Raw genomic sequence first — 20,059 nt, 5'->3', positions numbered from 1 at the left:
CATGTAAACATTCGAAGTATTAACAAAAATTTTGAAAATCTTAGACTCTTATTGCATCAACTGCACCACGAATTTCAAATAATTTGTATTACGGAAACTTGGCTTAAAACCAATGGAAAAAATTCAAATCTTGAATTAAGTAATTGCGTATCAGTTCACCAACCGCGTTTTAACTACGCTGGTGGTGGTGTTAGTATTTTTGTTCACAAATCAATAAACTTTATTTTACGTAATGATCTTAATGTTAATGAAACAGATTGTGAGTTGCTGTGCATAGAAATCATAAACAAAACCACCAAAAACATTGTAATCAATTCTATTTATAGACAACCATCTGGTAGTTTAAAAAAATTTAAAACTTATTTAAGCAGTTTTTTAACCAAAATTAGCTTAACACGGAAACATGTTTACTTGGCTGGTGATTTTAACTTAAACTTGCTTAATTATGCTTCAAATAAAAATGTTCAATATTTTTTAGATACTTTAACCCAATATAATCTATTACCAACAATAAATAAGTCAACGAGAATAACTAAGACTACATCTTTATTACTTGATAATATAGTTACTAACAATTTTCAAAATTGTCGTTTAGGTTCGGGCATAATTAAAACTGATTTAACAGATCACTATCCAATATTCTTAATTACTGATAACATTACCCAAACTAATCCTCCCTCGAACTCTACAATTTTAATGCGACAGATCAATGAAAACTCCTTATTGTATTTTCGAACTCTTTTATCAGAAAATCTCGATTTGAATCTTATTTTACAATCCCATGAAGTCAATAATGCATATGAACTATTTTTAACACAATTCTGTAAACAGTATGACATAGCATTTCCTGTTAAAAAAATAGTTATAAAATGCAAGTCTCTTCTAAATCCCTGGATGACCAAGGGTCTAATAAAATCGTCTAAAAAAAACAAAAACTGTATGTTAAATATTTAAGGCATAAAACATATAAAAATGAAATAAACTACAAAAAATATAAAAACTTATTTGAAAAAACAAAAAAATATTCTAAAAAAATTTATTATGCAAAGTTGCTAGAAAAAACCAACGGCGACACTAAAAAAACGTGGAATATAATTAAACAAGTAATTGGTAAAAATAAATGTGTAACAAATAATCTCCCCCAAAAGCTTTTAATTGACGGGGAAATGACTTACGATAAAAAAAAAATAGCTGAAAAACTTAACTCATTTGTTCTTGAAGTAGGGCCAAACTTGGCGAGTAAAATTCCACCAAGTACCATAGAGTTTGAATCTTATATCAAACCGTGTAATACTATTATGGAAGAATCTAATTTAAATCTAAGCGAGTTAAGAAATGCTTTTAATAGTCTTAAAAGTAATAAAAGTGCCGGCATTGACAAAATTAGTGTAAATGTTGTTAAATCAGTTTACGATATCATTGAACCGTCATTATTTCATATTTTTAACCTTTTATTAAAACTAGGTGTTGTGCCAAAAAAACTTAAAGTTGCCGTAATCACTCCAATTTTTATATCTGGTGACGAAACTAATATTTCCAACTACAGACCAATTTCCGTCTTACCTTGCTTCTCAAAATTATTGGAAAGAATTATGTATAGCAGACTTTATAACTATTTGATGTCAAACAGTTTGCTGTACAGTAAACAATTTGGGTTTAAAAAAGATAATTCAACTAACCAAGCGGTAATTGAACTGTTTAATCATGTAACAAATGCATTCAATAATGACTATTTTACCTTAGGAGTTTTTATTGATCTGTCAAAAGCCTTTGACACTGTTAACCATAAGATACTTATAAAAAAACTGGAACTCTATGGAGTAAGAAATAAAAACTTACTTTGGTTTGAAGATTATCTAGCAAACAGGTCACAATGTATTATTTATTAAAAACTGAAAAAGAAAAACACATAACTTGTGGTGTGCCCCAAGGTTCAATCTTAGGACCATTATTATTTTTATTGTATATAAATGATTTGTACTTAGCATCAAATATTTTAAATGTTATATTGTTTGCAGACGACTGCAATCTTTTTTATTCCGACAAAAACATAAAAGTTCTCTTTAATATATTTAATGAAGAACTATTAAAATAAACGAGTGGTTTACAAGTAATAGGCTTTCGTTAAATGTAGAAAAAACTAAATTTATCTTATTCTCCAAACCTAGTAAAGGTGATGATGTTCCTCTAAAATTACCTAATCTTATAATCAATAAAACATTTATTAAAAGGGAACCAATCGTTAATTTTTTAGGAGTAATACTAGATGAAAATTTGTCATGGAAACCACATATAAAATACATAGAAAATAAAATCTCAATAAATATTTCCATATTATATAAAACTAAACCATATCTTAACACTGCTTCCTTAAAAAAAATATACTTTTCATTTATTCATAGTTTTATCTCGTACTGTAATATTGTATGGGGTAGTACTAATTATAGTAAGTTAAAAAAACTTTATAGTAAGCAAAAACACGCATGCAGGATTGTATTCGGTGCACACAGAACTTTTCATTGCGAACCTCTTTTAAGGAAGCTTGGTGCCCTAAGTATCTATAAACTTAATATACACCAGGTTCTACAATTCATGTTTAAAATAAAACGTGGGCTTTCTCCTATTGTGTTTCAGTCTTACTTTAGTGAAATCTCGCACAAGTATCCTACTAAATTTTCAATTAACAACTTCATTGTACCAAAAACTAATTTAAAACTAGGTTCTTACCAAATTCAATATCGTGGACCGTTTCTGTGGAAACATTTTTTAAAATTTATTACAAAAATAGTGTAAAATGCTTATTATGTACTTTGCTACTTTTCTTTTTTTATATATAAGCTGACGATTTTTTTTCAATGTAAATGGGGCTCGATGATAAGACAGTTTATGTCTTCTGCTTGCTACAGCTCTCTTATTTATTAAGACGATTTATTTCATTGTAAATTTTAATATACGGCAATTATATATTAAAAAAAAAAAAAAAAAAAAAAGTACAGCCTTCGGCCACAAAGACACACTAAACAACTGAAAGTACAACTTGTTCAAAACTGAGCTGAAAAAAATAACTTCCTCACCAACCGTGTTGTAAAATCATGGAATTATGTAACCGAAAATGCGATGGACGCAAAGTACTTGAACAATTTCAAACATGAACTTTCTCTGCTCTGGCATCTTCACTTTAGCTGAAATCGAAAAACTGTATTTTCATAAAAGAGAGACCTGGTGTGCCGCGATTTGTCATCAATTTGTAAACTTTGTTGAACATGAATAAACCAAACTAAAAATAATGTAAAGCAATTTTAAGTAGATTTATAGGTAGTTTTATCTAAATTTTTTGACTTAAGTAAACAATAAAAAACTCGGAAAATTCTATTTTATTTTTATATTATTATTATAACGAAAGTTTCTTGCATGTCGTAATTGACATGCAAGAAACTTTCGATTTAAAAAATGATTCTTAATCACTATATCGAACGGTACAGGCATATTTTCACAAGGCATTTATAAGGTATATTTTCACAAGTAAAAATGTATTTGCATGTGCTATATTTTTGCAGTCCATGTTTTTATCACTTTATGCTGGTTATACAGTGAGTTTTATTATTTTTGAAAGTCTGGCCATTTATTTAATAAAAATTTGTGGAAAAAAAAAGTTGTTTCTAACTTAATATAAAACATGTTTTGGTTAAAAATCAACAAAGTAAATATCTCTTGATTGAGTATAATATGTTTTATATATAATATTAAAGAACTAAAAAGCATTTCATCATTTAAACGGCAATCTAAAGTGCATAATATTAGTTCCTGATATAGATGTAGATATAGATAGATATAGATATAGATATAGATAGATATAGATATTTAATATACAGTATTTGTTTTCAAATCTTTGAATTTTTTTCATCTTTTTTCTTTTTCACGGCGGTTATTTTTTACTGTTTTTCTCCCAATTGCTTTTTTTAAAAAATACCAAAATTTTTCGAATCTTGATCCAAAACATCTGCAATTATTATTTTTTTCAAAAAATTACAAAAAAAAATAAAATTTAGGGTTATGTAATAGTATTTTAATTTCGTTAAATAGAAAATAAAGTTCAAGCATTTATCATAGTTTTTTTTTATAAAATTTGCTAGTTAAAAGTTATATAGATATTGAAATTCAATTTCTTTTTAAAACTAATACTAAAACTAAATATAATCAGCTTGATAGACTACATGACGACGTTATTAACTATTATTATTAAAACTTATAAAGAAAGCTTTCTAGTTGATCTCAAATTTCTAATTGAAAATCACTTTACGAAAATTTTTCACAATTTACACTGTGTTTCATTAATAAAGACTCATCAGAAATGAATTATCAAATTAATAAAGCTTCAATTTATATCAAAAATTAAATTACAGGAAGTTGTAGTTTAATTTTTTGGTGTAAATTGAAGTTTTATTTATTTGATCATTCATTTCTGATGAGTCTTTATTGATGAAACACAGTTTAAAATGAGAAATATTTTCGTTAAGTGATTTTTTACTAATTTATAATTGCTCTGTTATTTTAAGAAGATTGAGCGCTCTATTTTGTAGAATATATTTTAAAATTGTTCAAATATATATATATATATATATATATATATATATATATATATATATATATATATATATATACACACATATACATATATTTATATATATATATATATATATATATATATATATATATATATATATATATATATATATATATATATATATATATATTTAAACACACAAACAGTTTATACTATGTTTCACAAAAACACTTCAAGGTTAGACATTTTTTTTGGTATTGTATATGCTTTAATGTATTTATTTCCTTATTTATAGTGTACCACAAAGAGAACCTAAATCAGAATAAACGTAGCACGACTACATGACGGGATGTAGATTTTCAGTTAGAAATCTGAATATCTATTTGTAATCATTACTAAATACATTTAAAAAAAACCATACCTATGTCACTATCTGTACATAAAATAATAATTCATGGTGCTTCTATTACTATGTATTTTAAGTATCCTCAAATAGGTTCTTTGTCTGAGACTATTGAAGCTATTGAAGTCAGAAACAAGGAAAATAAAACTGCGCAAGTTAGTCATGGAAGTCTAACTTTCTTGGTAGAAAACATTAGAGATACAGCTGATTATTTGTTTGTGACATTTGATATGTACATTTATTGAGTGTTTTTTTTAATGTTATGCTATTGTTAATAGTTTTGACTATTTGTTAGACTATTTTTGTTAATTTTTTTTTTGGTATGGAAATCTCAATATAGTTTATAATAACATTTCAAAGTTTTGTTGTCTTTTGTTTTAAAAAAAAATGAAGAACTAATTTAATAAATTTTTACTAGTAATTAACTAATTTAGAAAGACCTATATCATGAATATCTGCATTGAATTTTTAAAAAAACAGCTATTTTCACAGCGACAAGTTATAAAATACATTTATTAGAACGTTGAGAAACTTTGTAAGAAACTTAAGAGCGAAGAATCAAATAATAGCAGATTTGTTTATAATTTTAATAAGTTTATATTTGACGATATTGTTTATTATTAAATCGTGTTGATGATACTCTTTGTAAAATTCTATAAAATAAAGGCGCCCACTGTTTGTTGAATATTTATATAAAAATTGTTAAAAACAAAAATCAAAACAAAAGCAAATCAATGTAATAAGTTCTTTTTATTCAAATATTAAAACCTATGTTTCCAAAAGAAAGTCGTGACGTCATTCTGATTCAGACCGCCGTCATCCTGATTCAAACCTCCATCATTCTCATTCAGACCGCCGTCTGAAGGTGCGCATTTATGGCGTTGTAATTCAAGTGTCTTTTTCATTTTTCTGTTAAAATTATTGACCTCTACTTTTTTTTTACTGTTCCAATATTGGAAAATGAAAATGAAGAACTTTTAATAAAAATATCATGTGTTGGTAAACAAATTATATTAAATACAAATCTTATTTGCGCCTACTTTTTTTATGGGTTTACATTAAAAACTATTTTGTAGCTTAAAAAAAAAAAGTCAGAAGAGATATCCTTAAATTTTGTAGTTAATACTTAATCACTTAAATAATTTTAAATTATACTTTAAGGTGGTTTCTAACTAATCATAAGTCAAAATTTTTTCAAAAATTGATTTTTTGGCAAATTAGATATTCTAATGTAAAATATAACGTTCTTTCTGTTTGTTGATGCTTTTTACAATATTTACTATTTTATACAGGAAGGGATAATTTTATTGCCTAGCAACGGCCATAGCAACCGTTTTTTTTTTTTAGTTATGATCTTAAATGTACCTTAAAACTTAAACTAGTACATCTCTTTTGCTATTCAAATGTTGCCTTTCACGCCCAAGTTGTTAAATATTTATTAATTTTAAGTTATGCAAAGTGCAAACAGCAGGCAGGCTTTTTTATAATAACTTTTTTTACTTTTTATTGTTTTCTAATGTGTTTGTTGAAATTATTTATCATATCATTATCTAGTAAAATAATAAAGATTTAATATGGGAAACCTTCGAAATAACAAAAGAAAGTCATCAAGAAAGGGTGTTGGGGCTCGTGGTTGTAAAAAAACTGTGGCTGCATCAGCTGACAACTAAGTGCTTGGAAGGCTCAAGAAGACTTTTCGAGGTCGAAGTTCTGCATTATGGCGCACACTGTATTTTTTGTACGTTTTATGTCATAATTGACATGCAAGAAACTTTCGATTTAAAAAATGATTCTAAATCACTATATTGATGTGGTAAATTTGCATCCAGAAAAGTATTTTGCGCAGATTATTGCTGATAATTGTAGTAATTAATAATACCATTTTTTTGTATTAGCAGTTTTTAAGAAGACAAAAGAATACAGACAACTGGTTTTATGAACTTTCTGATGCAGATACAAATGTTAACGATTTTTTAAAATCACTAAAGAAACATTTTTGTATGAAATTTAAATCTTATAATCATAAATTGTAATTGTAACATAATTATTTTAGTTAAAAAAAAAAATAGATTGACAGAAAAAATATTTTTTGATAAAATTGATGAAAATAAATTGTTTTCAGATTATTTTTAAGGTGGTTCCTATAGAAAAAAAACACGATTTAAAAAAAAAAAAAATTTGTTTATATATATATATACATATATATATATATATATATATATATATATATATATATATATATATATATATATATATATATATATATATATATATATATATATATATATATATATATATATATATATATATATATATATATATATATATATACATATATATATATATATATATATATATATATATATATATATATATATATATATATATATATATATATATATATATATATATATATATATATAAATGCCATTCTATACTCTTTCCAATGATATATATTGTTTGATAGGTCATTTGAAGTATATATATGAAAAATTTGGGTTTTAGAATATTGGTACTTTAAAAATGTCCCTAATAACGCCTCAGCAACACATTTTGTCTATATATATATTTGACGAATTGACCAAAATAAGTGGTCAATTTTTTTGTTTCTTTTTTGCTCTGATTCTAAAGCACTATATGTTTCGTAAATTACTCATATGTGCACGGAATTAATTAATGAAACAGGAGAAAGTTAATGAAAATGAAGTTAGTGTGGTTTGCAGAGATATATTTTGCCTGTTTGGAAATGCTATGTTTGTTATGCTTTGTCAATGTATTTTTATTTTGTTTTTAATAAATATTGTTTCTAAATAATAAAAATTTTAATAATAATTTAAACTGAATGTACTTTAAGTGCATCTTTATAATGGGCAACCAAAAAAATAGAATTAGAGCAACCAAACGTAAAAAGATTTTTTGTGTTAGCAATAAACAGAAGATGTTCCTGATAACTTACGTAGTCGAAAAATCAAAAAAAGAAAGTTAGTAGATGAATCTCTAGATAAAGAAAGGAATGTAAATTCAGATAATTATAACTTGATTATAAATTTTACTTTACTAAAAGATTTTTTGAACTCCTTTTTATGTTGTGCTGAATGTAATTCAAAAAAAGTTTATTGATGAACTTTCTTTTCGAATGGGCTATGCACACAAACTGAATTTAAATTGTCACGACTGCCCTTATAGCATTTGATCTTTTACTTCACCAGAATGTGCACAATCTGAAAATATACAGGGTTGCCATAAATTCGAAATCAATGTTTTAGCAGTAATTGCATTTCGTGAAGTTGGAAAAGGCCATGAATCAATGACAAATGTTAGTAGATGCCTGAATTATGTAAAGCCTATTATGAAGCTGCTAGTACTAGTATGCAGGAAGCAGTATCTGATATAAAAACCACCTCTAATGATAAAACTAAACCAACTAATTGTCGAGTTTCTGTTGATGGCACCTGGCAAAAAAGTGGGTTTTTATCATTGAATGGAGTATAAATTGTAACGAGCGGACGTGTTTTTGCAAGTTGAAAATTTACAAAGAAAAAAAAAAAGAAAAAAAAAAAAAAAGTAATAATAACCTAGGACAAAAAATTGTTTTATATATATTAACAAAAACTTTTAAATTAATAGCGGTAATAAATATTATTGATATTATGGCATTTACACTTGTTGAAATTAAAAAAATGATTAAAGACTTGTTTACAAACTACAGAGTGGAGACGGAAGCAGCGCTAAAGCAACAAGAAAGCAACTTTATAAGTATCGTTAGTTCAAATACCAAAATCTTAAACGAAAGATCAGACAAAGTAGAAAAAAATATTTTAGAGAACGCTAAAAAAATATCAACACTGGTAGCAGAAGTTGAAGAAACAAAGGTTAGTCTAAATTTTCATGAGGAACTTATTGAAAAAAAAAAAAAAAATTCGTTAGATATTTTCATAAAAAATAAATCTAACCATAATGAAATACAAAATAACAACACTGACCTCAAAAAAATTAACAGTAAGCTAAGAGAAATTGAAGATAGAACAAGGAGGAACAATCTAAGAGTTGACGAATTAAAGAAGATGATAATTATTGACGATGACGAATTAAAGAAGATGATAATTATTGACGATGACGAATTAAAGAAGATGATTATTAAAGAAGATGATAATAAAAAAAAAGTAAAAGAAATATTTAATGAGTACTTGGGTGTAGAAAATGTAAAAATTGAAAGAGCACATAGAGCTGGTAAAAAAGGTAAAAAGAGAACAGAACAATTGTTCTGAAATTATTGGACTTTAAAGATAAGGAGGAAATTTTAAGAAATGCCTCAAAGTTAAAAGGAAAAAATATATATATTAACGAAGATTACTGCATGGAAACGAATAAAATAAGAAAGGAATTGCGTGAAAAAATGAAAATTGAAAGAAAGTTGGGAAAATTTGCTTACAAATCATACGACAAGCTTATTGTACGCGAGTGGAAGACAAACAAAAAGTAATTTTTTACTTATTTTATTTACGGTTTATTTAATTCCTATTTATTTTTTTAGATATTTTTATTGATAATATATCAATAACGAAACCCTTTAAAATGAATCAGAAAACGTTTGAATACGAAAGTCTTTTTGAAAACATTTCAGATAAGGTTTTTAAAATAAATGATCAAAACACTTTTGATAAATATGACCTTGACCAAAACTTTATTGATAACTTTTCATTAATGAATATGGAAACACCTTACATGTTTCCAGATGAAATAAATATTTAAAAGATGTTAAACCTTATGAGAGCCTTTCTCTTGTTCATCTTAATATTAGAAGTGCTAAAACAAATTTTGAAAACTTTAAAATATTCTTAGAGGAAAGCGATTTTATTTTTAATATAATTTGTTTAAGCGAAACATGGTTAACTGATGACGAATTTAACGAAAGCACGCTTTTTCAATTAAATAACTATGAAGGAGTGCATTTGCAGAGGAAATTGAAAAAAAGAGGCGGGGGTGTTGTAATTTACATCAAATATAGTTTGCGGTATAAATTACGAAACGACCTATGCACATCTGATTACGACAGGGAATTTGTTTCTATTGAAATCATTAACAATGACTCTAAAAATACCTTAATATGCTGTTATAAACCGCCACAAACATCAACAGAAATATTCTCAAATCATCTTCAAAATATTATTTTGAAAAGCTTACAAAAAAAAAAAAATTATTTATCCTAGGAGATTTTAATCTTAATGCTCTAAATTATGAAAATAATATAGAAACACAAAGTTTTACAATAATTTATTTCAATTTAGTGTAATTCCTCTTATAAACAAACCAACCCGAATTATAAAAAATTCGGCAACACTAATAGATAATATACTAACAAATTCTTTGTTCGAAATCTCCTTAAAGAAAGGAGTAATTAAAACATCTATATCGGATCACTTTCCGATATTTATTTCAATAAGTACCTCAAATAGAATTAAAATAAATGAAAAAAAAACAATCACAAGGCGACATTTTTCTTTGGATAGCCAGGTTAACTTTAAAAGTGTGTTAGCCAATATTGATTGGTCAAATTTAGAATCCTCAAATGATACCAATTTAATGTATAATACGTTTATAGATATTTTTGTATTTCTTTATGATAAACACTTCCCCAAAGTAGTAAAAACAATAAAATTTAAAGACATAAATTCACCTTGGTTGAGTAAAGGTCTTAAAAAATCATCTAAGCGGAAACAACGATTATATATAAAGTACCTTAAAAAAAAAGCGATAAAACAAAATCGGAATACAAAAGTTATTCAAGTCTCTTTGAGAAAATTAAAAAAACCGCTAAAGCTAATTATTATAATAAACTACTTGAAAAGTGTCAAACAGATTTTAGGAAAACATGGCAATTATTAAATGAAATTATTGGTAAACAAAAAATTAACAAACCGTGCTTTCCTAAAACTATAAAAATCAACCACAAAACAATTCATGATGAAAACGTCATTGCAAATGAGTTTAACAACTTCTTTGTTAATATAGGATCTAAACTTGCTTCCCAATTTTCTTGTGCAAATAAATCTTTTGATAAATATTTAGATCGTAATAAAAATGAATTGAATAACGAAATACTAACCATGTTAGAATTTAACAATGCTTTTAAAAGCTTAAAAAGAAACAAAGCAACTTGAATCGACGACATCAATAGCAACATTATAATTAATTGCCAAAACGAGCTTAAAGTTCCTTTATTTAAATTATTTAAACACTCCTTAGAGGAAGGTATTTTCCTGAAAAACTGAAAACTGCGAAAGTAAAACCTATTTATAAATCAGGAGATACAAGTGAAATAGGCAATTACAGACCAATATCAATACTTTCTACATTCTCTTAGATACTTGATAATTTTATTTACTCCAAGCAATTCGGCTTTCAAAAAAATACATCAGCTGAACACGCAATCCTTCACCTAGTTGATGAAATAAAAAACTCTTTTACAAACGGAGAAGTTACATTAGGTGTATTCATAGATCTCTCTAAGGCTTTTGATACAGTCGACCACAAAATATTATTATCAAAGCCTAACATGTATGGCATAAGGGGTAGAACGAACAAATGGATAGAAAGCTACTTAGATGCAAAATCTATATACTATGGAGATAATAAACTCTCTAATCCTTCTATATTAAAGTGTGGTGTTCCTCAGGGTTCAATACTTGGGCCTTTGGTTTTTTTAATCTACGTTAACGATCTCTATCGGGCATCAAAAAGAATTTCAACTATAATGTTTGCTGATGATAGCAACTTTTTTATCTCCGGAAAAATTATAAACGAACTGTGCGTAGAAATGAATCAAGAATTAGAAAAAATTTCTGGATGGTTTAGGGCAAATAAACTTTCTGTTAACTTAAGTAAAACGAAGTTTTCTTTATTTCATCCTTCTTATAAAAAAAGTTGAATCTTCTCGTCCAAAATTGTTTATTGAAAATAGAGAAATAAGTAGGGATAATGTTACTAAATTTTTAGATGTTTTTATTGACGAAAATCTAAATTGGAGTAAACATATCGCCTATTTAAGTAGTAAAATATCTGAAAGTATCGGAATAACATACCGATCACGCCATTTATTGAAAAAGCCGCTACTCAAACAAATCTACTATAGCTTTGTTCAAAGTTATTTAAATTACGGTAATACAGCATGGGGTAGTACCTATAAAAGCAAACTAGAACCTCTCTATCGTAAACAGAAGCATGCTATACGAGTAATTAATTTTAAAAATAAAAACGAACACACAAAGCCTCTTTTTGAACAGATGTCTTTACTAACATTGTTTGAACTAAATATATATAATGTTCTAAGTCTTATGTATAATCGTAAAATGCAAAAAACTCCTTCAATTTTCTATAGTCTTTATAAACAAAAGCCCGAGTATAAATACCTGTTGCGCACAAATAGTACCCTTTTTGAGCAATTTTTGAGCTTGTGCAATTTAAAATTATTTATCGTGCACCTCATATCTGGAATAAGTTTTTATTACTTAATCAAAATATTATTAACTTTGAAAACTTAAAAAGAGTATTTTAAAGTATAAAAATTTACTTACTGATTTTTTCTAAATTTGTTCACTGCTAGCTTTTTATATAAACTCTTATTTTTTAATATACTTTAATATGTATTTCAAACATTGCGTTAGCAATAAACGTGGTAATATTAAGAAAAAGTAACGATACATGTTTGTATAATTGTTACACTTTAATACAATTATAATGTAACAATTTAACGTAAAAATTTTGTAAATATTTTAATTTTTCTATACGTATATATTTATGTATGACAATGTAAAGCGGTTCTTGATGATAAGACCTTTTGGTCTTCTGCAAGTTTCCCGCGTTCTTCTTACAGTTCGTATTACAGAAGTTTGTTTATTATTTATGTTTTTGATTTTTTTTTTATATTTATATATATAATCAATCTTAACGAATCTTTATTATGTAATCACGAAAATGTATACTATGGAACAAAAAATACATAACACAAAAAAAAAAAAAAAAGTCGTAACAGCAATAAACCGTGGTAGATGCATTGACGTTCATGTTATGTCAAAAAGTTGCAAAAAGTGTTCTGTTTAAAAAAAAAGAAAAAATAATTCTGACTACGATTATGATCAATGGAAAGGAGAACATTTCAAAAGCGATGAATGTGAAATTAATCACTTTAATTCATCAAGTGCTATGGATGTTGCTGGGGCTGTAGAAATCTTTTCAAGATCAATAAAAAAGAATGGTCTAATTTATAATGAATATTTAGGAGATGGAGATTCTTTATCTTACACTAAGGTAGTTTCCAGTTAACCATATAAAGAACATGGTAATATTTTTCCCCAAAAATTAGAGTGTATTGGACATGTTCAAAAACTCCTCGTACTCGATTTCGAAACATGGTAAAAAAATATAAAGGAACATCAACTCCTTTCGTCAGGTAAAGAAAAGCTTACAGAAAAGACCATCAATTCAATGCAAAATTATTTTGGCAGGGCTATAAGAGAAAATAAAAACAATCTGAATGCAATGAAAAAAGCCACTGGTGCTATTCTTTGGCATTGTACTAACTTTGAAAGTTCTGAGTACCGTCATAGATTTCGTCCTGTTGGCAAAGATAGCTGGTGTAAATACAAAGAAAACAGTGATTACAAACCTAGTATTAATCTAGGGTTATGGATTCATAACCCGCTTTTACCAACATTTGTTTTGCTGTTTGATGAGGAACTACTTTGAAAATGTCTCCATAGTGAAACACAAAATTCAAAGGAAGCTTTTAATAATATCATATGGAATAAATGTCCAAAAAATGTTTACCATAGGAGATCAGTGTTAGAAATAGGGACAAATTCAGCTGTATTAGACTTTAATAATGGTATTTTTGGTGTGAGTCCTGTTTTTAAATATTTTGGAATTTCAAATGGTTACTGTTTTGACCAATTATCTGTTAATAGAGATAAAGAATGTATTGTTAAAAGCGCTAAAAAGACCAACGAAAAAGGAAAAATCAGAAGAAAAAAAATAAGGGCTGCTAAAAAGGGTAATATTGACCAAGAAAAAGCCAAGGAAAGTTATTTATCTGGTGGATTTTAAATTTGGATTTTAAATATTTAACGAAATATGATTTTCATGCGATTTTAAGTTTTTCAAACCTTATATTTTCATAAATATTAAACTTTATCACTTGAAATTTTCAGGAAACATTCTTCAAACATATACCTAGAAACTGAGCGGAAAGAAATCACTTATTCTTTATTTGATTTAATTTACTTTAATTTTATATCTAGATAGAGGGTTGCAAAAGAGTATTTTTTTAAGTTGAACGCCATTAGGAGTTTTTCAGCTTTTATATAGATCTTTTTTTCCGCTCATTTGCTTTATATATATGTAATTTATCATTGTACCAAATTTAATATTATATACATTAGTTGTTTTAAAATTATTGTGTCCCAAGTCTCTCCTAAATTTGCTCATAAAAATAGCAAAAAAATGCTGACTCAGCTTTAAGAAATACTTATTTTGTTATAAAATTAAAATTTTTAAATTCGTATTGAATTCTAGTATTGAAAAATTGATATGAAAACAATTCGCAATTACTATAAAAGAAAATAGTTTTTTTCAAGGGGAACCACCATAAATGGGAGCAAAGATAAATATCGTTATTAAACTGCACGTTTATAAAGTTGTATATCAGGAGATTCATCATCACATAACACATTGTCTTATGAATGCTCTTGTCATATATTAAAATACTTTATCAACGCAATTGCTACTTCTGATTTATTAGTCAAATTAGCCTAGAAACTAAAAAAAATATCATTATTTTCATTTACAAAGATTTTTTTTTGTCACTTAAAACCCCAATATTGAACAACTCGGAATTAAAAAGTCACCGGTAAAAAAAAAATAAACCATTGATACCTCTCCCATCAAACCTTAATATCTGTTATTGAGAACCACGTATCCATCTACTCTTAGTTTATTATTACTTATCATTTTGTCATTTACAAAAACATATAAAGTCTCTTTACCCCATACCAACATCGTTACCACTTTTATTCAATTACACACCATTACCATCCTTATAACTCAAATGTTTTTTAACCCAGATATTCGACCCTTTAAACAATCTTGCTTAATTAAACCATTATAATTAATCATCACCCGGTGTACACATCTCACCCTTAGTACCACCTTGTTCATTTACAAAAATTATAAAATTCTTTTACCTCATACCACTAACACTATTATTACCACCTTTAATACCACCTGTTAATCAAATTAACTATCCCACCCATTTAATTATCTTGTTCAATGGAACCATTATAATTTATTATTCCACCCCACCTTTAACCGCAACCGACTCTCATTATTTATGGTCATAACTGTTGATTTAAAAAAGATTTAAAAAAATAATTAAATATCAATTAGGCCTAACAACAAACGTTATTTAATTGAAAATTTGTATTTCGAACAAAATAACTTCGACGAAAAATTCTGCAAAACATTCGAATTTTATTATTATGATGACAACAAATTTTTTTTTGAAAGAAACAATGGTGATGGACGAAATTTTACGAATTTTATTATTATGATGACAACAAAATTTTTTTTGAAAGAAACAATGGAGATGGACGAAAAATACTAAAAATAATTGACATAAACATAAATTTATATTGTGTAAATCGAAAACAAATATAATTTTAATTTTTCATTGCAAAATTAAATATCTATAAAATTACATAAAAATAAATACAAAAAACAAATGAAAAATTTTCTGCATAAAGTTACAAATAATTTTAGAGTTTTAAAACTTCTATAAAATATTTAAAGTTAAATCATTAAATAAAATATAACAAAAATTTATCTAGTTTTTATTTATCTTAATTATGATTATATATTTCATGAACAATGAAATAAATATATAATTAACAAAAAACAATAACAAAAATTTCAAAAGGTTTTGAAAAAATATAATCATATTAGAATTATTACTAATAAAGTTATTTAATAAAAATTATATATTAATAATACAATAGTTATATAATTATATATATATTAAAACTAATAATTATATATAATATAATTATTAAAATTATTTATTATTAATATATTTTAATCCTTTAAATAAAAAATAATCCTTTAAATAATTTAGAAAATTAATGAAAAATTTTTAAAATATTATTAAAACTAATTCGTACATTTTAAAACATATTTAATTATAAAATAATATATTAAATATTTCATTTTACTTTTCTTTTTGGTTATAATGATTGATTGTATCAAAAAAGTGAAAAAGCATTGTTACAAACTTTAAATGATGTCTTACAAAGATTTTGTTTTTTTATAATTAAAAATATATATACTTATAGGGTTTTAGATCTCATTATCAAGAATAAATATACTTAATAACGTTATCAAGTATATATATATTCAATAACAACGGTGATCTAGACTCCCTCAATTCTATTGAAAAATTAATAATAGAGTATTATCCATAGAAGAAATTTTTTATTTAGTTAATTATTACAAGTATTTACGCTTGAAGCAATATAGCTCTTGCAATGTCTCTGTTTATCTTCATAAGTTTTATTTTTTGAAAAACAATATTTAGAAAAATTTTATAGTAATTCCATCAGCTTTTTTTTCATCATTTTTTCGTGTTATGAAGTTTTTTAACTTAAGTTTTTTAAGTTTTTTATCGAGGTTATGAAAATTTCCACGATACTTGATCGACAACCACTTGAGATTCAAACAACGAATCCATTCACAAATCTCTTCAATGAAATCGATGTCGTCGTGAAGTGAAAGATGTAATACTTCATAAACATTAATCCACGGAAGAAAATTTTCTTCAAAATCTTTTTTCGTTATTAAATAAGGTGAGATGTCTATCGACAACTCTTCAATCTTATCTTTCGGTTTCCATCCTTCGAATTTAATTGGACAAGAAAAGTTGACATTGCGAACATTTGTTGAACATTGAATTATAAGATTTTTTTCTTCATCACTTAAAATATTTTTACGAACAATTAACCACGTTAACTTTCTTCCAGATTTAATGTAATGATTTACGAAATAATTTTCACAAGAAGTTTCGTAAGAAGTTTTTCCATCGTAAATCGAAATCCCCCACTCTCGTTCATCGACGATTAATTTTATTTCATCAGTAAATGATGATTGACTTTCATAAAAACATTCAATGAATAAAGTAACGTAATAAGTTTTAAGTACATAACCGTTTTTATTTTGACGAGATATTTTAAGTAGACGATCTAAAGAAAAAAGCAATAATTTAATAAAAATAAACAAATAAATAAAATTGTAAACAATAATCGGAATTAATAACATATGAATAATATATATAATGAAATATAAGTAACATAATGATACATATATTTATAAATATAAAATTTATAACATAATTTCATAATAAATATATTTATATATATAAATATATTTTTATATAATAGTGATTAAATAATAAATAAAGTGATTTAAATTTAACCAAGTATTGTAACAAGTCAATAAACAAAACGTGTTTCATTTAAACGTAGATTTGAAGTGAGATATATATTTTTAAAATAGAATTTCAAATAAAGAACTTAATATTGAAAATCTCCTTCGTCGATATATTTGAAATAAATTATGTGAAAAACCATTAAATACTCAAAGAGTGAGAGTTTAAATTTTTGTTTATTCGAATTCGGCGTTGATTGAAATCCTTTTTTTTGAAAAAAGCTCTTTAAAGAACTATTTATATAATTTATAAACTGCATTAAATTTTATAACAAAATTATGATATAATATATTTTTGATACAGTTGCAATAATAAAGAACAGTTTTATCGTTAAAGCAGAGCTACAAAGCTATGGTGTCCGGTTTATACGTAAAAGCGCAGAGTGCAAAACCTTTTTTTTATGTTACTTAGGGGTCCTACATAAATTACGTCACGCTCTAGGAAGGAGGGGGAGGATTTGGTGGTTTTATGAGGACTTGTACAGGATTTGTTACTAAAGACTTACGATCTTGTGATGAGGGAGGGGGGCATGGAGCGATGGTCAAAGCCGGTCAAAAATAACATGACGTAATTTTAATGACCCCTTCGAAGAAGTCCTAACGGTCTTATTGTTTAGAAAACCAAAATTTGTAATGTACAAACTGGACATCTGGTGCACGTTTTTCTCAAATAATAAACTTGTTTATATAAAGCTAGTACGAGAAGCTCCAAAACCTTAAGAAACTTTTAGTGCTAAGTTACGTTTCAATAAGAAACTTTTTTTAATGAAGAGTTTAAGAAATATTTCCTAATTTTTCACCTACCTATCGTAATAACATAACTGAACATTAAAAAGCATTATTTATGGAGAAAAAAAGTTTAAATGAGTTTTCAACATTTAACAAGTTAAAGAATTTAAATTTGCACGCGCAATGAAATTTACGCGACTTAATTGCGAATAAAATACGTATATCATACTAACAAACATGAGAAATTTTTAATCTAGCCCAATACTAAATTTTCTTGAAAGATTTAAAAAATGGTAATCTTATGATAAAATCTTTTCTCTAGACCTTTCTACAAAAATATATAAATGTTTTTGGAAAGAAAAAAGTAACGAACAAAAATAAGATAAAAATCGATAATCTAATCAATCATTATTGTATGAATTATAAGTGTATTTTTATGAATTTTAAATATTTAATATATCTCTATATTTAGAGATGCCTAAGTTAAAAAGGTTATCAGCGTTTTATAAAAACTGTTGTAAGCTAAAAAAAGTTTCAATTTGCTTTCTAGAATGTCAATGAATTATTTAGATGAACTCTTAGATATAGAAATTTACAACAAAAAAAGTGAAGTCTGTTGAATATACAATCGATTAACATCTCAGCTATGTTGAAAAATTGCTTTATTTCGATGTATATATTTAAAAAATAAGCTGAAGTATAAATCAAACTATTACAATTATTTATGAAATTCCGATGCTTACTTTTTTTTGCATTTTGTTTTTGTATTTTTATAATATAATTTTCTTAATTAAAAAAAAAACACAGGCTTGTTATCAACATTTCCATATAATCGTTGTAAGTTATTGTTTTGAAACAATTCAAATTTAGTTTCAAGAAAAAAATTAAAAAAAAAAAAAAAAATTCATATTGAAGTATACTTACGACTTGAAAAGTTTATGAAGTTTGTTACCAGTGTTAATCAAAAACAATGTTAACAATATGAGATTTTATATATTTAAAAACTCGATCATAGAACTAGAAAAAATCCTTTGACAAATTCGAAGAAAACAAATGACATTCGAAACAACCGTATTGCTAATAGAAATCGCAGTTTATTGCAACTAACGCAACCGTTAAAAAAAGAATGTGGCTTTTCAAGATGAAATTTTTTGATCGCATTTGATTTTATAAAATGACTATAAATCAAGTTTAAAGCTTGAAAATATGTTAATTAATAATTTAGACATTTTCATTGGATAACATAAACTAATCACTTTAAAGCTTTTTTGTTTCAATAACATAATTTAAAAACAATAAAAACATTCATTACGTCATTATTGTAATTTAAAAGTCACTAGAAGATAGATAAAATTATTTAATAACAGAAAAAAATTTGTAAATTATTATAAATTACTTTATTAATACCTATTAACAAACAAATAGTGATTAAAAAAATAACTTACATATAACAAATATCGAAAAAATATTACCTAAATTAAATAAACGTAACGGCAAGACGAATGAAACGACATAAAACACTTTTAATTATTGCTTTTCTGATGTTTAGAATTTTTAATTGGGTGTTTAGTGATCATTACGGACGTATAAAAAAAAGACGAATACAAACATACATCCAATTAATATTAAATAAGTGTGTCAAAAAATTATTTTGATGTATTATTTAATGTAAGTTGATCATTATTAATAAGTTATTATTATTCTCTAAGCTCGATCTATTATTACTTTCAAAAAAAAAATAATAATAATGTTTAGCGAAAACTTGAATTTTTTAGTACTCAAGTTCATTGGTTTTAGTTGTGGAAATGTACAAAAATTACGCAAAACAATAGTGG

General features: G+C 25.5%; 1 long non-coding RNA gene across 1 annotated transcript; it reads right to left on the bottom strand.

Moving 5' to 3' along the window:
- Positions 1-17,039: 17,039 nt before the first annotated feature.
- On the bottom strand, positions 17,040-19,371 carry LOC136076348 (uncharacterized). Its single transcript, XR_010636186.1, has 2 exons — positions 19,149-19,371; positions 17,040-17,251 (listed from the first exon to the last, which is right to left on the bottom strand). It is a non-coding gene; the product is annotated as an uncharacterized LOC136076348 (long non-coding RNA).
- Positions 19,372-20,059: the final 688 nt, after the last annotated feature.

Source organism: Hydra vulgaris, chromosome 02 (genome assembly GCF_038396675.1).
Source record: "Hydra vulgaris chromosome 02, alternate assembly HydraT2T_AEP".
Classification (NCBI taxonomy): Eukaryota; Metazoa; Cnidaria; class Hydrozoa; order Anthoathecata; family Hydridae; genus Hydra; species Hydra vulgaris.
The sequence above is the reverse complement of the archived record's forward strand: the minus strand, read 5'-3'. Positions and strand labels throughout refer to the sequence as shown.